This window comes from Ambystoma mexicanum, chromosome 2p (genome assembly GCF_040938575.1).
Source record: "Ambystoma mexicanum isolate Mex_15411 chromosome 2p, UKY_AmexF1_1, whole genome shotgun sequence".
In the NCBI taxonomy this organism is placed as follows: Eukaryota; Metazoa; Chordata; class Amphibia; order Caudata; family Ambystomatidae; genus Ambystoma; species Ambystoma mexicanum.
Genome location: NC_090923.1, coordinates 464,897,799 through 464,920,988, shown reverse-complemented (window position 1 = coordinate 464,920,988; position 23,190 = coordinate 464,897,799). Strand labels below are relative to the sequence as shown.

The 23,190-nt window shown below is 44.7% G+C and overlaps 1 protein-coding gene across 9 annotated transcripts in view; it reads left to right on the top strand.

Moving 5' to 3' along the window:
* Window positions 1–13,329: 13,329 nt before the first annotated feature.
* Window positions 13,330–23,190, top strand: part of FOXP1 (forkhead box P1) — a 1,926,958-nt gene continuing 1,917,097 nt past the window's right edge. For 2 of the 9 annotated variants that reach the window (XM_069643831.1, XM_069643823.1), the window contains exon 1: window positions 14,449–14,544. The gene's annotated coding sequence lies outside the window, so the exon portion shown is untranslated. Of the gene's footprint in view, window positions 13,476–14,441; window positions 14,545–23,190 lie in introns of those variants that run through there. The other 7 variants (XM_069643832.1, XM_069643829.1, XM_069643824.1 and 4 more) reach the window with 6 other exon arrangements.

The following is a 23,190-nucleotide window of genomic DNA, read 5'->3' as shown; positions in this document are numbered from 1 at the left end:
TTTCTGCATAAATTTCGCTTCATACCTCTGATGACTTTGGGCTGTTTCCGTCTAGTGTTCCTCAATCCTTTTAATCCTTTTACAATGATGCACTATTATTCTCTGTATTTCGGGCCATCTCTTCCCCTCAATACCCATCTGATCAAGCGCTTTCTGCACTTCCTTCAGCAAGCCCCTCGGCTCTCCACTTCTCTTGCATTTTAAGACTAAATGTAGCTGCATCCATCAAAGAACAGGTACATAGCTTGGATTAGTGTACCATTTGCGGGATATGTTGTCAAGGAATATAATCCCCTACACTCCGCTGGTGCCCCGCCTTCTCCTTCTGCCTTTCTGCACTTCCTATCTTTCTGTCTCTGCACCTGAACTCCATTCCCTTGATCTTCTGTGTCTTGGAACATACGCCAAAGATCGAGAATCTATTTTCTATTCTGTAGCTGCTTCCCCTTATATTTTTCTACTAATAATGGGAAAATGTGTTCCAAAATGCTCTTGTTGTGTGTGTCCTGCCCTGGCTTGTGCAGGGCTTCCCCCTCCTCCTGTCTCCGCGATCCATTTCTTATGATATATCTACACCCTGTCTCTGTACAGTGGCAAGGCCTAACACATGTGCCCTATAAGTGTTCCTTTCCCCAAGCTAGTGATGTCTATCTCATTCTGACCCCGCAAAGTCCCTTTAATGCGCCACGCACGCTTCTGCCTGCTTATGACAATAAAAACCATAGAAAATCACCTCTGTCCCTTCTCTATACCCTTCCTTGCGTGCATACACTGTTCCACAAATTCGTCCAACACCACACCACATCGCGACACACACAAATACCACCCTTTTTACGGCTCGTTCTTCACCCAAAAATAAACGAACAAAATATATTAAAAAAACAGGCTAAACTAACAGCCACTTCTTGCTCCAGGCCTGCTACTTATACGAGAGCCCTACTTTTTATTTCCATATACCTCCTTTAAATACTATAATGCCTTGTGGTACCACCTTCCCTCCCATTCCGAGGAGGGGATCCCTGCCTTACCTTTGCCTTACCATACAATGCCTTACTTAAACACTCTATTCATAGTACAAATTTTAATAGCAAATAACCCTGACCTAATTCACATCACATCGACAACCTTGCTCTACACGTGCTCACACCTTTCACACTTCCCATGCATCTGTCCCCTACTTGTTATCTCTTACAAGAGTCTACTCACAAATGCATGCTCACCTGAACTCCGCCATTACGGGTTTCCAACACCGACCTGCACTCTCCTCAGAGCCGCGCCCTGATTCAAAGAGTAGAGAAGACTTCTCTTAAAATTGCTCCTGCTAAACCACTCGGAACACGTGTTTTTTTGGGACCGGTTACTTAAGATGGGCGTGGCTCCTTCTGGAGAAGCAACTTGAAAGCCTCTGCTGGTACGGGGGTGCTAGGATTACATCAGGTTCACCAATTGAAGGTCCGTCCCTGAACGCTCACACCAGAGTGAATACAGCCCGCTAGGGAATAAAGGCCCAAGTCGATCTTGAAAGGATTACAAGTTTAAATCTCACACGCAGATGAGAGCAACAGCAAATAACTCTGCTGTTAAGAACTTTCTGCCGAAAAGTAGTACAAGTAGAATCTTAGAAAGGAAAAGATTGTCACAGATGATGCAACACATACAGTGAAAAGCTGCAAGGCTGGTTGGATGGACCCTATACATGTACTACCTTTATTCATAAGAGATGGCAGTTTATTGGTCCCAGCCCAGTCCATCTGTCTTCCATCACGTCGGTGCTGCAGGGCTTACCTTCTTCTCAGACCGAAGGTCAGAAAACAAATTAATTATACTCCTACTATACAGCTTGTTTTATCACTTAAGACGGACACCCAGGAAGTTCTGGGGCACTCTAACCTTTACACACACATTTCACTCACTCCCCCCACACCCTCTGGCTCCAAGGTCTCCACCCTCGTTTTGAACTATAATTTATTCCTCCCAGCACCTCGCAATACAAATCACACAATTGTCCCTTCAACGATTCGCCCTGTCCAATTTCTGGGCTTGTTACTTTGGAGATGGTGGTCAAAGGCACCCGATGCCATGGAATTCGGGTATCTTATGGTTTAGTCAGTTATATGGGCTATAACTCTGGGTTACCCGGGAATGGGGCGGGTCATGCATGGCCAGTGTGCAATAACATGCACACCAGGTGCCAGTCTCTGATTGCAGCCTTGTAGGGCATATTCCTCTTGGGTGAAAAACACATCTTTGCAACACTTTTGGAACAATGAATAGACGTTGCTGCGGGTGGGGGTGTGAACTGTCCTCGTGGGAGCTTGAGCATGACTGGAGATTTCTGTGTCCTCATGGATTTGGGCCTAGTGCATGCAATGCTGAATTTACCGCGCAGTCCTTCCCTTCTACCTAGGATTACTAATATCTATGCGATAATAGCAATGCCGCTCGCGCCTTGGGCCACACCAAGTAGTTAAACAATAATTGGTTATATGAACGTGGGGTCCTGCTGAACGGGAAGGCGTCCCTCTTACTGTTCCCCCTCCTCCCTGGCTCATCACAGTCCCTCGATTGCATCTCCCTCACGTTAAAACTCCTAAGGGTGGGGTGGGGATGTCTCCTTCCCAGCACATGTGACATCAATGATGAAATCCCTAATGCAATCACAAATCACATCCATGGCTTCACTCATTACATTGCACATCAAGCCTATCAGCGGAATAATCTTGAAAGAAAGAGATTTAACTTACAGGATACAAAAATGCATATGCACCCAATGTGTCTCTAATGTACCTAAACCCACCTTTGTGAGTTTATGTAAATCTACACTGTGACTGTTTAAAAACAAACACGTGAGCTGCAGTCTGCACACAGCATCTGAAAAACACACATGCAAGGAAAGTTACAATGTTTGCAGCTCCTATAAAATAAAATTATAACTGACAGGGTTCGAGGTAAATATTTCCAAGTGCCAGAAAATATCCTGCAACTGTTATTAAAAAGGAAAAACTGCTCATTCTAAGATGAAAGGCACATAATTAAAGATGTTTCTTGGACAGAACTTTGATCAGCAAATGCAATGTTATAGTTTTATGCTGTGTAAAAGTGTCAATTGCCACATCGAGAACAAAAGACTTTTAAATGCTACATTTCTGAATCCTTCACCAGCTATTAGATTTGAAATGCCATATTGTAATTGTAATTGTTTATTTGTAAAGCGCTTATACACAGGTGAAGTGCTTCAAAAGTTTCCAAATGATCTAATAACAATAAATTGCATACTACGCCTGAGGCATTTCTACTAGTGCAAGTGCATGACAGGAGGGAAAGTGAGAAGGGGAGGAGGAGAAGAAAAGGGCAATAAATCAATAAACTGCCATACTAGGCCTAACGACTTGTCAGATAGTCCAAGTGCATGACAAGAATGGGGGGAGAAGGATGGGGGGAGTCGGAAAGGACATACAGAACAATAAATTACCGTACTAGGCCTGATGACAATCAGATTGATTGATGATTGGTCAACTCTAATGCGCCTATGCACAAGTGTTTCAGGAGCAGCCAAGATAGGAGGTGGGAGACAAAGGGAGGACAGGACAAACAATCTTGCTAGGCCTAGTGCATTCAAGGTCATGCAAGTGTGCAGACAGGAAGTTAGAGGGAGGGGAGGGAGAACAAGTGCGTCCAGTCGATCAGAGGCCTGGGTTAAGTGCAGAGAGGTTTCCCCTCCAATGGAACGTATTCTGAGGGCAGTAGTGCCAGGCAGAGTACAGAGGCCCTGGGTCAAGTGTAGGACTGGTGGGGAGCCTGGGACCTGTGAGGCTCAGGAGGTGCACCAAGCGACCAGTTAGCGAAACTGAGCATAATTGGGGAGGATGAAGGAGGAGGGAAGCAGGAGATAAGAGAAAGAAGGTTAGCAGGGGAGAGGGAGAAAGAAAGATGAAGAGGAGAGGAAGGTCTTGAGGAGTTTGCGGAACATGAGGAGGTCTGGCTCCACACAGAGAGCGGCAGGGAGGCTGTTCTAAAGGGAGGCACCTGCAGAGGATAGAGATCTACTCCCAAATCTCTGTTTAGAGAAATGGCTCACCTGCAGGGAGTTTGAGTAGGCCGAGCAGAGGGCTCTAGAAGGAGAGTATTTAGGAAGCGAGCATTGTAGATAGTGTGGGCCCCGGCCCCAGAAGACCTTGTGGATTATGCAGAGAGACTTGAACATGATCCTTGCAGCCACAGGGAGCCAGTGGAGGGGTTTCAGCACCGGAGAGATGTGGTCCATGGGATTGAGGTCAAAGATAAGTCTTGCAGTTCTATGGAATTCATACGGTTCATATGGTATTCTTCCTTCCCACAACCCCCAGCAACAAGATGGGAAGTGAGTGCCTTGCTTCTGAAGGAAATGAAACCGCCTTTGAAGATGAGCAATAAAGATACTGACGGTCTCTGGAAATAGGCCCTGCTAAAGCAGACCCTCCAATTAAGTGTGACTATTGACTTTACAACATGCAACTATCTATGTGCTTGGGCTTCAAATCTAAACATTACAATAAAATAAACTCGGCCAGTGGGTCTTTTTCATCCAATCTAATATTTCAATCAACCAGGCCTTTCTTGAAGGAAGAGATCTGACAACTGGGAAGACAGAATTTCTTATCTAAAACCATCCAGGTCCTGAGACCAATCCACTGTGGTGGGACGGAAGTCGTAAACAGACCTAGCTACTTAAACTACAAAAGACTTTACCATAGCACCAGGCCTCTGAGTCATAAATACTCCATCTCTGAATTAACAGAATGGACAGCAGCGATTGCAGTTACCAGGCAGAAAAGCCAAAGAGTGTTACGCTCACCAGGTCTCTGCGGAGGCGTTGGGGCACGGTTGCAACCCCCGCGGGGGTGAGTTCACTCGGGTCCTACTTTGCCCTTTGCGCTTATGTGGTGCTGGTGGTAATAGGTGATGCTGCTCGGGACTGATCCTGCGTGGAGAATAGGGGGTGTGAGTATGCCAGCTTGTGCGCATGATCCCCTTCCAGACCCCTTCTCCCAAACCGTGGTACCCGTGGGATGTGCTGTCCCTGGAAAGCTCACTTGTTGATTCGTTTTGGCGAGTACTCCGTCCTGCTGCTTCAGGCAGGGGCATTTGTATGATCTGGATTGAGTTCTTTCACTGGTGCCTTGCACGTGGTAGTCCACTCCTGCTATGACTAAGCCACTATACTTCAGGTAAGTGTTCCTGTTTGCATTTGTCTTTCCTCGTCTGTTTTTGTTGTATTATAAAGTTTGTTGTCTTGTATTGCTCTCCGTTCCACTTTTGACGTTTGCTCTTTTGCTTTCTTCCCTTGCAGGTGATGTTGCCGGCCCGGCAGAAGCTCTAGAGCTCGAGGCGGCAGCCAGAGGGAATGAGGAATGAAGCTGCAGCAGTACAGAAGCTGGTAAGTTGTTAACTAGGGGGTACGCAGGGTTCATATGCGGCACGGCCCTAGGACGGATGTTCTAACCTTGTCTTTCTTCTTCTTCACAGGGTCCGAGTTCATGGATGCGGAGTTCGGTGCTGCAGTGTTGGGATCAAGATCACTGGATGTCAGGAGATGAGTCTGCAGATGAAGCGATGAAGCACCGGTTTCCTGGAGGTAAGTATGCAGGAGAACGCCTGGTTTCAAAGGTAAGTAAACTGGTCCAAGCGGCAGTGAGCGTCACGATGCACGCGAGTGCACCGTAATGTGAAGCACCAGCCTTAAGGAGGGAGCAGCTTATATAGCTGAGCTTCTGAACCCATGCCCACGAGGTTCAGCCTGCCTGCCACACCCTGCCACACCCGATGACCCAGCACAAGAAGACCAGTCCTAGGGAGCCACACCTGATGAGTCAGCACATGAGGATGTTCTCTGGAATAAAGGCTTTCAGTTCCTGGAAAGTTATTTAAACTAAAGGCACTCCTGCACTGAAATAAAGTAAAAGCACTCCTGCACTGAAATAAAGTGTTCCTGCTCACATCTCTATGTAACAGATAGAAACACGTGTGTATAGGCGCGTTATAAATGCCATATCATATCATATATCATATCATATCATAAGCCTGGCACCAAAGGCAACAGGACTGAGTCCAGCCAGCGCCTCTGTGTTTATGGGTCCCAAAGAACATAAGTGAGTCAATTGACCCATTGCCCACATCACTAGATGGTGTGGTTTTTGTGTTCTGGGGCCTGTGGCCATGACAAAGACTTCCATGTAATATTGAAGAAAGAAAAAAAATGCATTGGATTCATATTTCTGGTGATGACTTTGAATCGAAAGTCATAGAGAGCTAATCTTTTTAAAACATACCCAGCTTGAAAATATCTAGTAGATGGACTCAAAACAAAATGGTTTCTGAGGCCATTTTCATTATGTAAATTAGGCAACGTTGCATTTCATTGTACAGATATAGAGCACAACTGTGATTCATATAGCCTAGCATTCGTATTAATGGGCCTGTTACTTTGAGATGAAAAAATAATGAGTGCATAAAGGTATAGGTGTGTTAAATAATAAAATGTGTGTCCTCAACCGTAAATTGTATCGAGATCATTTAATTTGTGCCAGGGAGAAAAATCTAGTGAACTGATTAGTAAAATGGTCACATGTGTGGAATACACTATTTCAAAAAGTACAGTGTTTAATGCAAGAAATCTCTAAGATGACAACACATCAAGTGAGAGGGAAACTGGGTTTTGGAAGTTTCTTCCATCAGACTACCACCGTCGTTAAGATGCCCAATGGCCATGGAAGGGTAGGTCTAATGTGATGTCATGTTTGTAACACTGTCCAATTAGATTAGAAAAATGATACACACCACAAAAGGAAGTGGTTCCTGTTCTATACAAGTTCAAACCCATAGACTCACATGAACACACACTCACTTGCTCACTCACTGACTGATTGACAGGAAGGAGAGAAAGGAGAATTGCTAACAACAGGAAGGAGATTGCTCTCCTTTTTGACCCATTTTGGATTATAAGCAGAGCACTGTGAGGCCTACCAGGAGTTAATGACTGTGATCTTCTTCAGTGAAAGAGACAGCATATGGGTTTTTGAGGAAAGATGATCCCAACTTGCTGACTGATGCCCAGCTGATCCTAAATGTGGAAAATTGAACCAGTCCTTAAAAGAGTGTCCAGCTGTCTGTGAGACAGCCAAAAGAAATTAATATGTGCGTATGGTCTAAAGGGGACTCAATCCTGAGGGGAGTAATACTGTAAAAGGGAATTAGATTAAACCCTGGCCCCTGTTATTTATAAACACTGATGGGTTGGAATATATAAATTAATTTTACATCTTGAGAAGTTAGGGAACATTTCAGAAGTGTATGCACTCCTGGAATTATACATTTGATAGACTAGGTCCCATGGTGTGTACGCAGTGAGATGCCCTCTCTCCTCTGCGCAAAGACGTCTAGCATGGAAGAAGTATCAGAAAAGTCAAATGAACATCTCATTGTGTGCATACCTAGAAAAAGAATAGAATATAATTTAAGTTATTCCTGGGTACACTACAGAGCAGAACAATGTTATTAATGCTGAGTTGCTCAAAAGGGAAAGGGTGATTATTCACTACCCATTTTCTTGATTTTTAAGTTGCCCATTGAAAGTGAGAAAGGTACAGTTTTACACGGCAATTAAATAGAAACACCACTAAGGGAAATTTAGCCCACATACATGTTGAACATAGATTTTCCTTTCTACAAGCAATTTACATGCAAGAGGGTCTAGTAGCTTGTTCCAATTGGGTTTTCTAGAACGACATTGTGACATTTCTATTGATTAAGGGAGGTGGTATCTATTTTCAATAAAGGGGACGTAGAGATATTTAGGTAGGCAGAGATGTTTTGAATTAATTTGCTTTCAAACAAATTAAAGATTCATCTTGGACTCCCATGCATTTTTCAATGCATGGTGCATGCATGTTCAGGGTGAATTTAATGCATAGATACATATGGTGATGTGTGTGTTATAAAAGTCTCTAAAAAATGAAAGTCGTTCCGATGTTAACTTATGGCATGGAAACAGTATTTTCTCACTCCTTAACACTTTAGAAAATGCTGGAATGGCCCTTCTGGAGGAAGGTTCTACACCTGCCAAAGGGTGTCCCTTTTCACACCATCCATAACGAACTTGGACTCTTATCGCTGGATAAGATGGTGGGCCTCATTACGACCCTGGCGGAGAGGGTTTTACGCCAGCGTAGTGCATGGCATACCTCTCCGCCATACTACGAGATTCCGTAGCGCCATGGCGATTTTTATGCCTGGTTTTTCCGGGCGGAAAAATCCATGGCGCTACGGGACCTGTTGTTAATTACGCCACCGTAATATACGGTGGCGTAATTAACGCCTTCCCCACTCCCATTATACCCTATGGGGCAAAAATGGGAATGGGGAAGGGTAAATGGGGATTGGGGACTTACCGCCCCGCCAAGGTCGGAATGGGGCGGTAAGTCCGCCAACCCCCATGGCGGAGTTGCCAGCTCTGCGCCATGGACCATGGTGCAAATTGCACCATGGTCCTCCACCAGGGTCGTAATGAGGCCCGGTGTCTTGGAAGGTTTTGTATCTTTTTAGAAAATACTCAGTGACAGAGAATAACACACTGTTTTCTACTTTGACGGTAGCCTTGAGCAAAGAAAGTGACGAGCTTCTAACTCAATGGAAGGAAGGTTGTTTTTGGACTATAGCATCCCTCAATACCTCAGTCGATAGGCTAATTGGCCATCCTAGTTTTGTAAAACGTAAATTATGGTGAAGTGATTGAATTTTTACATGCAAGGAATGTAAACATTACAACAAAGGCTGCTATTTTTGAGAGTACGATTTAACTTGTACCAAACCTTGGAAGTTCGAGGCCCCTGCCTAATCCTCGTTAAAACTGCAATGTGATTTAAATGTTGCATAAAGGCCTCTACATTTACTGGCTTATTGCCATCACATGGTTAATTTGAAAAACCTGCACTTAAGGTGCTTCTTTTGAGAATATATCACTTTAAACAAGGATGAGTGCTGGGCTATGATATGCAGTGGAGAACACAATGGGTTAGTTTTTGCACAGATCAGGTTTTTAAAAGCTATCTTTAATTAGATTTATCTCACATCAAGACTGTGATTCAATACTAAGATCTTAATTGACTGTTCGATAATTTCTAATATTTTAACCTTTTTACTTTTAGACACTGATCTGTTGTAAATCCATGTTTTTGAGTTCTGTGTTATCAAATTTATGATGAATTCGTACTGTAGGTATTAGGCGTGTGCTGCAAAATGTGTCATTGAAGCCAATTGTGTTAAATTAAATGAAAAATAAATACAAGTATATATTTCTATAACTGTAGCATTGAAAACTGACGTGACTAGTGTATTCACCAGTTTTCATCATTGGCATGGAAATTTCATGGATGCATAACTTGTTTATCTTTAAATTGATTCAATTATTTCAATTCTATTAGTAAATAGACATGTGCAACCCTGTGTGTTTCTTGTCCTGAAAGGGGAGGGAAGCTGTAGGGAATCAATACTGTTAAATTACGGGTCCCAGGTTCATATAAAAACTTGATTAAATAAAGGAAATTTGTGTGCGCCTGGTTTGGTGTGGGTGGAATGTTCCCCTGAATTAAAAGTTGCTTGATTAAAACAGTCTACAATGGTACTTTTTAGATGTGGGACCCAGAGTTCTTTCCCTTTAGAAAGTGAGTGAACACTTAAAATTTAACCAAAAGCTGGATATCTTTTGTTCATGCTGTGAAAGAGATTTTACAAATGCAAACAATCTAACACCTCACCCCATTACCGGATGTCTGGCATGTGACTAGAAGCTCTACGATGCCGCCATTCATTTGAAGTGTGTCCTGCAAGTGTACAGGTGCTCTCAAATCAACAGGACCTCTTTATAGGTACTCTCCAATGCTTAGTATCCATCCTGTTCCGGCTGTTCTCCAAATGGGTGATGTGCATTGTACAGCAGCCTGCCTGGAGTCAGGGACTCCTTACTTCACGTTGCCTCTTTGAGAAGAACTTCAATTATGGCATTGCCACTCCAGAATACCCTATTATTTAGATGTCAAAGTAGAAGCCCACATATGCACCAATGGGTTTACACATTCACATCCAATGTATTGTACATGATTACACATTTTGTGATCCTCCAGATGTTTTGGACTACAATTTACATGGTCCTTCACTGTGGATTTTGCTGGTTAGGATTAATGAATAACCATGGTCAAGTATGTAACCTATATGTCTCCCAAAACAAGGTCAGTGTGTTTCCACAAAACTAGGTCAGCTGTTAGTACTTGCCTTTATGCTGCTTTCAGTTTTCAGCTTCAATTCCACCCCTAGAGATTACTGCAATACCCCATTCTACCTTTCACAGAGAAACCAAAGACTGAGAGGATGTCCAGCCCCTGCAGAGGGTTCTAGACGGACCGCCTGCATAGCGGGCCACCCTTCTGGCCACCCCCTTCGGGGCACTCCCACCTTGCCTCCTCCTTGGAAGGAAGGGGCGTCCCTGGGCCCAGCCACATCTCTGGGCTCCTTGGGGTATATATAAAGTGGGGGCTTGCACAGCCGAGCCTCTGGTTGCAGCCCCCACACCTGAAGTCCCACCCGCCCTCGCTCTTATAGCAGGATATCAGGAGGCTGCAGAAGAATTTACAAAGTGGTTCTGGGGTTTTTAGTGCAAGTGGTAGGTAATCAAGAATTATGTTTACTTATTATATAGTTTAGTTCACTCATTGGAATTAAGGTTTTGGATTTATTTTGCTTTTCAGCGGACTTTGAGGGGTGTAGGTTTCTAAGTTGTTTTGGTCATGCTTTTGTAAAAGTTGCTAATTTGTAGGATACCAGGTGCCCATAGAAGAAGTTATGGAGAGGTTCTGGGGTTTTTAGTGCAAGTAATGGGTAAGCAAGGATTATGTTTGCTTATTGTATAGTTTAGTTCACTCATTGGAAATGAAGGTTTGGGATATCTTTTGCTTTTCAGCGGACTTCGAAGGGTGTAATTTTCTAGGTTATTTTGTTTCTGTTTTGTAAAGGTTGCTAATTTGTAATATATCCAGAGCCCCATAGACGATGTTACAGAGTGGTTCTGTTTTTTTTATGTGATAAGGCAAGCAAGAAAGGTTTATGTTTGCTTATTATAAATTTTAGTACGATCATTAAATTTAAGGTTGTGGATTTCTTTTGCTTTTCAGCAGACTTTGAAAGGTGTACGTTTCTAGGTTATTTTGTTCATGCTCTTGTAAAGGTTGGTAATTTTCTTTTTTCTGTCACAGGCAGAGTTATGGGGCAGTCCTGGTCGGGAAGGAAAAGGACGCTGCGGGTTCGGCCATGGGTGGTTTCCCGATGGCCGCACTCGAGCCAAAATCGGACGACGGGCTCTGAGTCCTTTAGGGACAGTTGAGACTCCTCGTCAACGAGATTCAGTGGTCCCGAAGAATTACTGTTTGACAGTTACAATCAGAGGCGTGTGTCCGCTACTCTGCAAACCGGAAGGGACAAATCAAAGGTGGATGTCCACTACTATGCAAACTGGAAGTGACAAGTGTACCTGTGAACTTATGACAATGCCCGACTAAGGGGCCACATTAGAAGTCTAAGAATGTGAATTTACTTAGGGCCTGGACTGCCCCCCGTATTGCTGTATTACTCCAATAAATGTGATCTTGTGTTTCCAAATATACACCAGTTGTCCTTATTATTCTTTGGTATGTGTATCTACTGCATGAGGTCTTATGCTCCCAGAAAAGGGGTGGTCAATGGGGGATGTCCCCGCTATGTGGCGTTCATGAGCCTTTGAGTGGTTTGCAGAGTCCCGGGTTTACCACACCCTCTTCTGATGCCTCCTTCAAACAACAAAGGGAATTTGCCTCTTCTAAACTGGCCATCCACTTAATGTTGGCTAAATAGGAGCAGGGCCATAAGCCAAGTCTTCTACAGCTTCTGAGTGGGACTGCCGGGCCATCACAATGCTAACTAATTTACAATTCTAAATTACTTGAATTGTCCACACAAAAATTCATGCTGGTAAAAATGTTAGCTGAGAGCAATTTTCTAACACAAATTAAGTCTGCGCTAAAATATCAGATGGATTTTTTTTCTCCAAATGCTTCCATTAAGCACTGTCCTAGTTCACTTTTTATTCAAACAAATAAACCCAATAAAACACTTCTGCTGATGGCTGAAGAGGCAGAATGAGGAAATCACTCTGCAGGGAGCAGCCCCATTGATTTATTTATTTACTCCTCCTGGAAAGGCGAGTATCGAGTTAATGCATTTTATAAGAATCGCACTGCTCAATGAAACGTCTAATTTATTTTAGTGTATACATAAATAGCTGGCAATTCTCAGCGAGACAGACTAATGAAAACGATGCCATGAAGTTGTCTCCGCGATGAGGAGTGATGGAGTCAGGTTATTGTTATTGGCTGAGTGCTAAGACGTGGCGAACTGGCCGCCATGCCTTTGAACTCTTGAACTGCGCCTGGTGGCTGTGAGTTATTGATTCTGATGTACGTGTGAAGTGCAACGTCACTGCTGCTTTGCCACACTCATGTCCCATGCCCTCCGCTTTACTATGACTCACTTTCCGAAGGTGCAAAAAGGCTCGTCGTGCAGTGGGATGTTTGCTTCGACTGCTGTTCGGTTTTCGGGTGTTTCACCACAAACATGTATATTTGTCTTCATTAGCCTTGGATCGTGTAGTTGCTGTTGTCTTTCTTATTTTAGCTGATGTTGTATTGTTTTCTGCCTCCAGTGCTTCTTTCTTCACCCCAGCGCCTTAGGTTAGTTGCTTGGCGCCCGCGACACACGAATTGCACGCTCGTGGTTTTAACAAGAGCTGACTCCTTTTGTTTAATAACTGCCCGTGTAAGGTCGTCGGCCAGAAAGTCTGATTTAATGTCTTCCCCTGGGTGGTTCCTGGGGGTGGGGGCAAGGGAGGAGCGGGGCTTTTCGGTGGAAGGGATCAGGGCTCCTTCACCTGTCGGCCGGGTGCGTGGAACTTGAGGCGGTGCGCCGAGTGCTGGCAGCTCGCTAGCCTTCGCTGCTGCGGCTGCCTTGCTTGCGGCTCCGCATGTCAGCGCCCTGCGGTATTTCGTGGGCAGTTGCCTGCACACGTCTCCGTGCACCGTCCCCAGGGAGTGATCACACAGAACTCCCACTATTTCCGAGCAGGGCTTCCTCACACAAAACACACCCACACTGGGGCTGCACGAGCATTGCTCAGGTCGCGGTTTTTGTTGGTATACTGCGAAATGTGTTATTTGTTGGCTTTTTTTTCCAAGTGAGTCCTCGCTAGTTTTCTCAGCAGATGCTGCCCGAAAGCTCGGCCCGCGTGTAAGATAGCTCCCAAAATCGCGCATTCATTTGAGAGTTCGCATTCCAACGCGGTGACTCCAAAGTTGCGAAAGTATGACAAGGCTGACCACTTGCATGAATTTGAAGTTGTAAAATGTCTGCTCACCGAGGTAAGCGCACGCAAGCGTAGTGTCTTACGTTTTGCGCACAAATATTTTAATATTTATTAATGCGTTGAAACAAAAGTTGTACTTTGTGAACTTGTGATTAATGCGATTGGGCACTTTCCTTTTGAAAATCTAAACCCGTCTTTCTCTGTCACACAAAACACTATAAGAAGGATTTCACCAAAAAAGGTTTGAGGGCCACTTGTTTTTTTCTGTCGTCTTCGCTATAAACAACCCTTTCTTTCTGCGAGAAAATACAACTAGTGGGGAAGGCTAAAAAAAAAAATCAGGGCTGACACCATTATCTGAAGAAAAAAAAACCCGAGTTGAGTGCAGGCATGTTATTGTTTACTTTACCACGCACATCCTAATATGGTTACCTCCCTGTCAGAGCGGCCGAGCCAGGCGCTGAGGGGCCCCCTCGGGGAGAAGTGCCTCTCGCTGCCTCTCAGACAATAAGGAACGAGCGGCCCAACGCCACAAAAGGCTGCCCGGAAAGTGAGTGTCAAATAAATCCCGGCTGACACGCAGCCCTCGCTCGATGTCACCCGGGTGCGTGCCACGCTGCCCGCGCCCAGGCGCGTATGCTTGGAAATGTAAAGGGGTACACAGTGGTTTTTTTTCAGTTCTTTTGAGAACTGAGGATTACTTCCTCGAGACCTAACTTTGCAATGGCCTTTCATGAGTTATGCTCGCTGTGAACAAACACTAAGGTAAGACTAAGCCCCGGACCTTTGTCAACCACAGACGGGGGCATGCGTCGGGGCGGTGGGCACTGGAAGGCAGTCCAGCCTCGGTGCTGTATGCACACCTCTGCTTCGGCAGCCTGGATCCCTTGGGGTGCTCCGAGCTGTGTAGTTGTGAGGCTGTTGATCGGCTGGAGGTGTACTCACTCTAGTGTAAACAGTGCTGGCAGGCGCGCTCGCTCGCTGCTACCAATTGTCAGCGCAGTTCCCTTGCAGCCTCTGCTTGCTTTCTCCTCGTGCTCTGCCCGAGCTCCTCTTGGCTGCTCCAAAGCCTTCATGGTCCCTCCAGAGGCTTGCCAGTTATTATTCGCGAGCCCAGAACAAAGGTAGGTTGTTAAACTCTCTGCTCCGGGGGAGGGACGAGTTATTTTTGGAGGGGTGTCTTCCGAGTGCACGACTGGCTTGACCTAGAAGGAGAAAAAAAAAGTCACCCAGCGAGTCTTGGAGGGGAGAGAGGAGGCTCTGCACAGCCTTCAAGGAGCCGAGTTCTGGCGGTCTGCAACTTGGGCAGCGGCGTTTGTGGTCGGTCCAGCTGACACGGCCAGACCCCCCCGCCCGCCCGCCCCCCTGCCTTTAACACACTTGTATCTTAACGTGTTCTTTTGGTAACGGGTTTGCATGCAGGAAGGCGTGTCCCTCGCACTAGTAATACCTTTCTACATTACTATTGTCCTCGGCTCTCTCTCTTGGGAGTGCGTGCTTACGGGTTCGGCGACCTCACAGCCTGTTCACTTCTGTGGCCACTTCTTTCCCCGCTGAAAGTGCTCGCTCAGCGGGGTGCCACCTGCGCAGGGCAGTTTTCTTGCGCTGGGTTTAGGGTGTGTGTGTCGTGTGTGATCAGACTGCGGAATGCTAGTATGCCTGTCTGTGCAAAGAGTGTACCGTAGGCAGCCCTCCTCCCGAGTGCACCGAGCCTGAACTCGCAGCAGTTATTTTGAGGGGAGGGGTGGCAGGTTCAAAACACACGCAGGCACGCGCGCGCACAAGCACACTCACTGTCAGCACCTAATCGCATCAGGGCATCACAGGCTTGTGGCGTGGCAAGTGTCACATGTGTGTGAACTCTCTTAGGCTCAACATTTTACCTTTAGCCTCAATGCATCTTTTAAAAATGCATTTAGACGGTTATTTTATTTTACATTTCAAAGTCATAACCCTGTTTTGCTTTTCTATGAAGCCCGCACGTTCTTGTGGAATTGTGTTAGTTTAATGCGGATTGTGTGAAACTGTTCGGGGTAGTGCCTCAGACTTCACTCGGAGGCATGTGTAGGCATTTGGTGCCCACAGCGAACCCCAAGGAGGCACATGGCACTTACATTTTCACCAGAGCCTACATGAGTCGCTAACAGCTGCCGGGCGCCGGGAATCCGTCTGGTGTAAAGAGTCCTGCTGACATGCACACTTCGCAGGCCGGGCCTTATCTCAGGATATAGACCGGCGGATGCCAGTGGCCTCATTATCACACCTCCCCGCGTATAATGAGAGGCATCATTAGTTGATGGGCTGAACGTGCCCGGCTCTACCTTGAAAGGCGCCTCATTTGCATACTACTTCAGATCCCCGGCTTTAATGCATTCCTCCATGAATAAAACGAAAGGCAGCTTTCTTTCAAATCCAAGCTTGCCTTTTTTCCAACGCGCGCGCAGTCTTCACCTCTAGCTCCTGTTTTGAGAAGAGCATTCCTTGCTCCTTTCTTTTATTAACACCAGCCAGACACCCTATGAAAAGTCACTATAAATATTAGCGACAAATCTTGATATGCTTGCCACTGTGCGTTTCCTTCATATAGACGCCATATGTGTTTGCATTCGCACGGACGCTTCGCGAACTTTCACTGGAAGGGAATGTCCGTGTATGGCTCTGGCTGGGCTTGTTAAGCACTCAGTGAGTGCTGGCCCAGCCAAGAGAAGGCAGAACGGTGCTTGCTCTGGACAGATGTGATTCCGTCCACTGTCACCCCCCTCCCCCCTCACACAGCTTTCCGCGCGAGGCACCGCATGGAGCCGCCCGACGACCCATGCAAGTCCCGGACCCACCGTGTTGATATGATTAGGCCGCAGGCGGTGGGATCCCAGGCTCCCAGAGTGTGATATCTTGTCATCCCTTCCACAGGTCGTGTGGTGTAGCGCTAATGGGGTCTCACTTTTTATTTCATGAAAGGAGAACCCGGGAAGACATCAGTCGTCGTGCATGCGGCCCTCTCAGCGCAGAGGTCTTTTAAGCAGGCACACGGGCTGCGGCCCCGCAATGGCACGTTGCCGAGAGCCTCCTCTGCTTGAAGGGCACTCCTGTGACACCGTCAAAAGTTCGGGCGGGGGGGAGGGATGGGGGGGGCGGGCTCTGGCAGCATCAGTTGCAGACACGTGAACCTCAGTGTCTGGGACAGCTCTGGTTGAGATGAAACATTTTATTGGTTGAAAATAATGAGCACCGATTACTGTTACCGGAGCCGTCGATGTCACCCTGGTAGGCAATTCACCCCTGCCACAGACCTGTCTGCTTGTAAAATCTTTCTGTGCTCTAAACCACATATTTGTTTAGGGACTTTTCATTGAAGTGTACAGGCCAATTACAGCTGTTCATTAGCAAAATTGGGTATTTGTTTTAAAGTTTAACCAATCACTTTGATATGCTAATTATGGTGTAATTTAATTTGAGCTCTGTAATGATGATGCCGTTATTATGGGCATAAATGATGCCGTTAAGCTGAGAGTAATCTCATTTGCATACTGTACATGCCAGTAAATTAAGCCCTTTCTTCGGCTGCTGCGGCTTTAATTTTCCACTTCTCTTCACACAGCGCCTTTTCCGCCGCTCTCTCTCGAGCCCACTCGGTAATGGCGCTGATGAGGGTTTGATGCGGGGAGTTGTGCACTGCCGTGCATGCAAGGCCCCGTCACATGTAGCATTTTAAATGACGCACTGTATTCCTGAGTGTTAAACCTTAGGTTTAGCTGGGGAGCGGGGAGGGGGCGGATGTCCTCACCCCATTAAGGCTGACACGTCTCTTGAGAAGCAGAGTGTGGCGGCGTTCTGTGAAGTATTCCCAATCCATCATGGGTCCATTCTGCTGTCTTCTGATTCCCATTGGCCAGTCTGTAAGGCCATCTCGAGTTTCAGTGTGGCTCGATGATGATACAAGTCTTTTACTTACTTCATGCTTCAAAAAAACGTTTTCTGTCCACTGCTATTCATAAATATCACATTAAAGCATAAAGGACAAGCGTCCTCATGTATTTGACTCAAACTCTATGGTTTTTATTATGTAGTGGTCAGTGAGAGAAATTAGCACATGGATTCCTTTATTGATGACCTTTCTGCCAATCAGAATGCTTACACATGTAGCTGAGAACGATACAATCCCACATAATCTATAATACGTGGATTTAAGCAACATAGGAAATGTAGATTGCCTCCATCTTCCACATAGAGATATCTTCTAATCAATGGAAAGTTGCCTCCCTGAAACCATAGTCTTCAATATATTTGGGAATTCTACAGAGAACAGAGCAGAACGTATCCAAAAAAAGATAAACAAACAAAACATCTTTAGTGGGAACCAATATGTATAGGGCCTAATTCACAGAAGCTTTTTATAATAGCAAAACTCCATTGGAACATCCTCTGTGAATTAGACCACTAGTGAGGAAACAAAAAGACACTGTGCAAATGCGTTTAATGTCTTTCATGACAATATGCTCACAGCATTAGACATATCGTTAAGGGTCCATTATTGTTTGAGACCATTGAGCGTGCCAATGGATGTCCTTCATCTGTTCTATAACTTGCGGGCAGCCCATTATCCTGCTATAGTGCTTCACCCTGCTTGGATCTGCTCTAGTGATAGTGGGCCATTGCTTTCTTGCTTCACACCTCTTTTCATGGGACCATGTTTCCTACGCAAACACTCAGTGGGGTCGAGTTTTGGTTGCAGTAAGCACAGAAAGGTACCCCCACAATTGATATGATATGATATGATATGGTATTTGTAACGCGCCTATACACAAGTGTTTCAAGGCGCGACGAGGCAGGGAGGGGGGGACAAGGGGAGACAGACAACGATCCTACTAGGCCAGGTGTCATTCAGATCGCGCAAGTGCAGGGGTAGGGGAGTGGGAAAAAGTGCAGGGGGAAGGGGAGGGGGAAAAGTGCAGTACAAGGTAAGTGGCGTACGTAATAAATAAATAAATAGGACCAGCTGGTGGCAAGTGTGAGGTAAGTGCAGAACAAGTGCTGGGGGAGGGGGTGGCTGTAGGGATACAGAGACAGTCCCGCAGTGCAAAGGGGTTCCAGGGCATCAGTGCAAGTGGAGAGTGGTAGGGCCCAGGACCGAGGCCGTTTAGAGTGGTCCAGTTGCAGGATCAGTGCAGTTTCAGTGAAAATTAATTAGCAGTTCAGCAGGGGAGAGGGAGAGGGAAAGCAGAAGCAAAGAGGAAGGTTTTGAGGTGCTTCCGGAACCGGAGATGGTTCTCCGGTTGGCAAGTAGATGAAAACATAGCAATTTTCTACATGTTTTCTCCTGCTGCTAGGCTTGTGGCTTCTGCTGTTGCTCAGGTGGCGCTACTTGATCTAGCCATGGGAGTAACCAAATGGCAGTTTTTAAAAAATACATTTTATTTTATTGTGAAAATTACTTCCAGAATTAAAACTTTACACACACACACACACACACACACACACACACACACACACACACACACACACACACACACACACACACACAAAGACAGTAGTTATTGTTAAAAAAAGAGGATCATCACAATAAATAAACGAATACCAACAATTCATAGACAAAAGAACATTCACATAAACTCTAAATCTAGGGAAATACTTTTTACAAAATTCATAACTGAGATAACCAAATGGTCACTAGGCTCAACCAACAATGACCACCAAAGTGAAATGGTCAGACATATTTTATAACAGACCAGGTGTTCACGGTTCAGGATCGAGTCTATCTCATACAATTTCCTCTATATCTTGTCAGGAGTAAATTGCTAATTCTCTACCATCATAGAGCTTTTATTTTTTTTATTTGTTATTATTAGATTACATAGTTTATTATAAACTTTTATCAACTCCTTTAAAACTTTGAAGGATAACTCCCTCACAATTTCTTCCATCCGACATAAAGTCCCCACCACTCTCTCCCCACAAACATAGGAGAAAAGCAATTAAAAAGAAAAACAAGTTCTACGATCTGGAACCTCCCCAATTTTACATATGAAACACTTCTTTCAAGAACTACATCGAAGCAAAAATCATTGTAAAGTTTTGCACCACCTATGAATCGTATCCAGAAACAATTCGGTCTCCTTGCATTGTCTTTTTTTTATGCAATCACCCAGGTACTTTGTTCTAATTTCAGTCAGCCCCCTGCAGCATATCAAAACATGCCACAGTGTTTCCACTTGGACTTTAGATCTACAAAATCTACACTTGTCCATATTTGATTTACCATACAGCATCTTGATTTCATTAGTGGGGAGCACGTTGAATCTCAGTCTCATAAACGGAGTTCTATACCACGGGGACGGGAAGAGTTTTGCGTATCGCGGCCTTGTGCCATATGCCTTGGCTTCCTTGCTCAGTGCCGATTGCAACCAATGGATGTTTCTATCCTTAAGGGTTTTTATCGAATCTTGTGCCCAGATGTTCCTTTTTACTTTGTCAGGATTAGTCAGTAGGAGCTCTCCGCAGAGCTCTACAATGGTCATCCCATTGTCCCAGAATGCCAGACTCCACCCTCCCCAACTCTTGCCCAAGAATTTCAAATGGGAGTGCAGGAGGCACCAATGGGAATTTGCCAAATAGAGATAATGACTTCCAAACCGTTTTCGCATACAATGAGATGGGGCCGAGCTCGCATCTAATAACTGAAATCACTACCAAATTCTGCAGTTTTAGGAGCTTTCTCCAAAAGAATCCTTCTAGCGATGCCCACACCTTGTAGGATGTAAAAAGAAACCCCTCTGCGCCTGAGATGAAGACCAGAGTAACCTTCGCCTCAAAAAAAGTAATAGCTGGTTCTAGTGAGAATTTTTATGTATGTATTTATTTCTTTTGTAAATTGTGTTTCAAAGCGCAAAGCAGTCATGCAGTCCTTATCTGGACAGAAAATGGTACACCTGTAATATCATCCACCACAAAAGAGCAATCTCAAAATCACTTCATCTTCCAATATGATGTCGGATGAAATGACTGAGAGGGAGGCTGTAGTGTTAAACGCAATTGAGGAGATTAACGGGGCTGGTATGGGAGATACCATGACTGCTTCTGTTAATAACTCAATTCAGGGTGATGACTACCCCCAGCCACCCCTTTAGACCTTATTAGAAATGATTATATAAACTGTCCCTGAGGTACCTGCAAAATATGCTAAAGTGATAAAGCCCCTTGTCTGTATAGACAACGTGGAGCAAGCTATTGTAGACCAGAGCCCTGAAAGGATCTCTATTCCATCCCCAAAGGCGAGTCCCTCACCAGTCAACATACAATCTAAAAGGGAACACCCTCAGGAAGACGGAGGTGATGACATCAGTGACACAGATAGTGTAATTTGGGATGCTGATTGTGTTTGGGAAGTATTCAACGAAGGTTCACCTAGGCCCACTTCAAATGAGAAAGAGTGGGGGAGATACCAAACCTGAGAGCCCATTCTCGAAGGTTCAATTTGGAAATGAAGGGGCTAAAGGTAAACATTTGGAATCCCTATTAGCATATAATGTGAAACCAGAAAGCAAACAGAAACGGAAGTCTCTGAAAAGGCTATGGCTAAAGAAATAAGTTGGGAGATCCGAGCACGTGAAGGACCTTTGGACCCTAATGAAATTGAGTTACCCTCAAATGGGATGGGGAATACGCCCCGAGACGTGAACTATGGTCCATTAAAAAAAGACCTAAGTAACTCAAGGCTGGCGGATAAACATATGCAGGATATTTCAGCCCTGACAGGGAAAATTGCCAGTGAAAAAAGAAAAAGCCTATCTTTTATCAAAGATAGGTTAGCAGCACTCGACATGGACGCTACTGCACTGGTACATATTGCAGAGGGAAAGGGGGAGGCTAAAGTGGCCCAAAACCTGACCGCCTCCAAACTTAGGTACTCCTTCAGTTGCTCAAGGATTGACTGAAGTAAAGATGGATGAGGAGACATTACAAAAAATAAGTGGAAGTTATAGAAAGGAGAGAATGGATGATCTTGCTCATACTCAAAGCATGTTCATGGAGGCTTTGACTATTGCAATCACACCTTTCCTTAAGCTATACGAGAACATCAATGAGTCTTTACAAGAGTTGTACATGATAAATGTTAAGACAAAGGAGCAGATAACTGAAGTGGACTGCTTTATGAAAAGAATGGAGAAAAGAATTGACAAGGAATCAGAATTAGCAAGCCTATGGCAAAATCGACTAAGCAATTTGGCAAGAAAATCATCCAATGACAAGTCACTCCTAATGTAGGCAGTGATGGAGGACTGTAATGGATGAGGAATGTCTACAAAACTGAAGAGCATCGCAGCACCTCAGCTAAAGCCGCGAGTACAGGTCGAGAAAATGCCTCTCAGGCAGCTATGGTGAAAGATTAAATTGAAGATCGGATTTGTCATAGCAAGACTGAGGGGAGACCAGATGGGGTCCCGCTGAGATTGGGTAAAGGTAGTTCTATTCCACAGACAGACAAAGATCTTAAAAGAATGACAAAGGAGCCAGATAAAAGAGGATCCCCATTATCAAAAATCTCGGAGGCCACTTCCAAGTTAAACTTTTCGATTTTCGTGGGTGCTAATACAGCAGGAAATACCTTATCAGAAGGAGTAAAAGATTGTCTCTCGCATCAAAAGGACAAGAAGAGGAAAACAAAATCTAAAATTCAAGTAACAAAACAGAGAGCTAATGGATCAAGATCCTTTCTAAGAAATATAAGACACCACCTAGATGGGAGTCGACACAATGTGCAAAAAGATAGAGGAGAGAAATGCAAATCGGAAGTACCCCAATATAATTTTTCTAGAAGATCCTAATACAACAAAGGACGACATAGATGATGAAGATGCCTTGGACGTTGATTCCAATGCCTGCCTGAGTGACCTCATTGAAATTATTGAAAAAAATAAGGAGGAGGACGAATGGGATAGCATTAGTCCATCGGACAGGCAAGAAATCAAAAAGCAGGTGCGAGAGCTGCCATCAGATAAAAAAAGAGGAAAATCACCCTGGATTAACAACAAGAAGCACGTCAATGATGCAAAAAAGATGACCAAGGTCCCTCAAGAGGCTCACAAACGCCGAACAGGAAGTAAAGAAAGGAAGACCGTTGAGACCTTCAGAACATTGGAAAATAAAAGGAAAGTTTGTACAAAGGATTCTGGGGGTAAAAAGAACCAGAATGAAAATAAAGAAGAGATCGAAGAGGAAAAATGGTCAAAAAGTAGGAAAACTACACCAAATAGGAAGATCTTGGAGCGTGAGAAAAAGCTAAAGACTCCAGCTAAAGGACACAAAGTAAAACTTGAAAAAACTTTGAAAGGTTCAAAGAGGGACTTATTGAAAAGAGAAAATGTCATGATTCTGTTTAGACAGATCCCGGGGCTGCACTACATCTAATCAGATGATATTTCAATTGTAGAATTTGTTAACGAAAAAAGGTTAGACTTGGTAATTCTACACTTGAAATCATATATGGTTAAAGAATCGTTGATGGAAGTGAGTGATAAGTTAGCCATATGGGGCTACAGAATTAGTGAATTTGAAAGTCATGAAAGGAAGTATAAAGAAGTCAGGAGTGGATCGAAAGGTAAAGGGCAAAGGGAATGAAAAAAACAGCTGTCCGCCAGCAGTAAGTAAACTTACAAATGGCAAGCGGAAAGAAAAAGACCCCTGATTAAAACAGGGGAGAAATATCCCATAAAGGAATCGGAAAGAAATCTCTACAAAAAAAGAAGAGAAACATACTCAGCAAGAGATCAGAC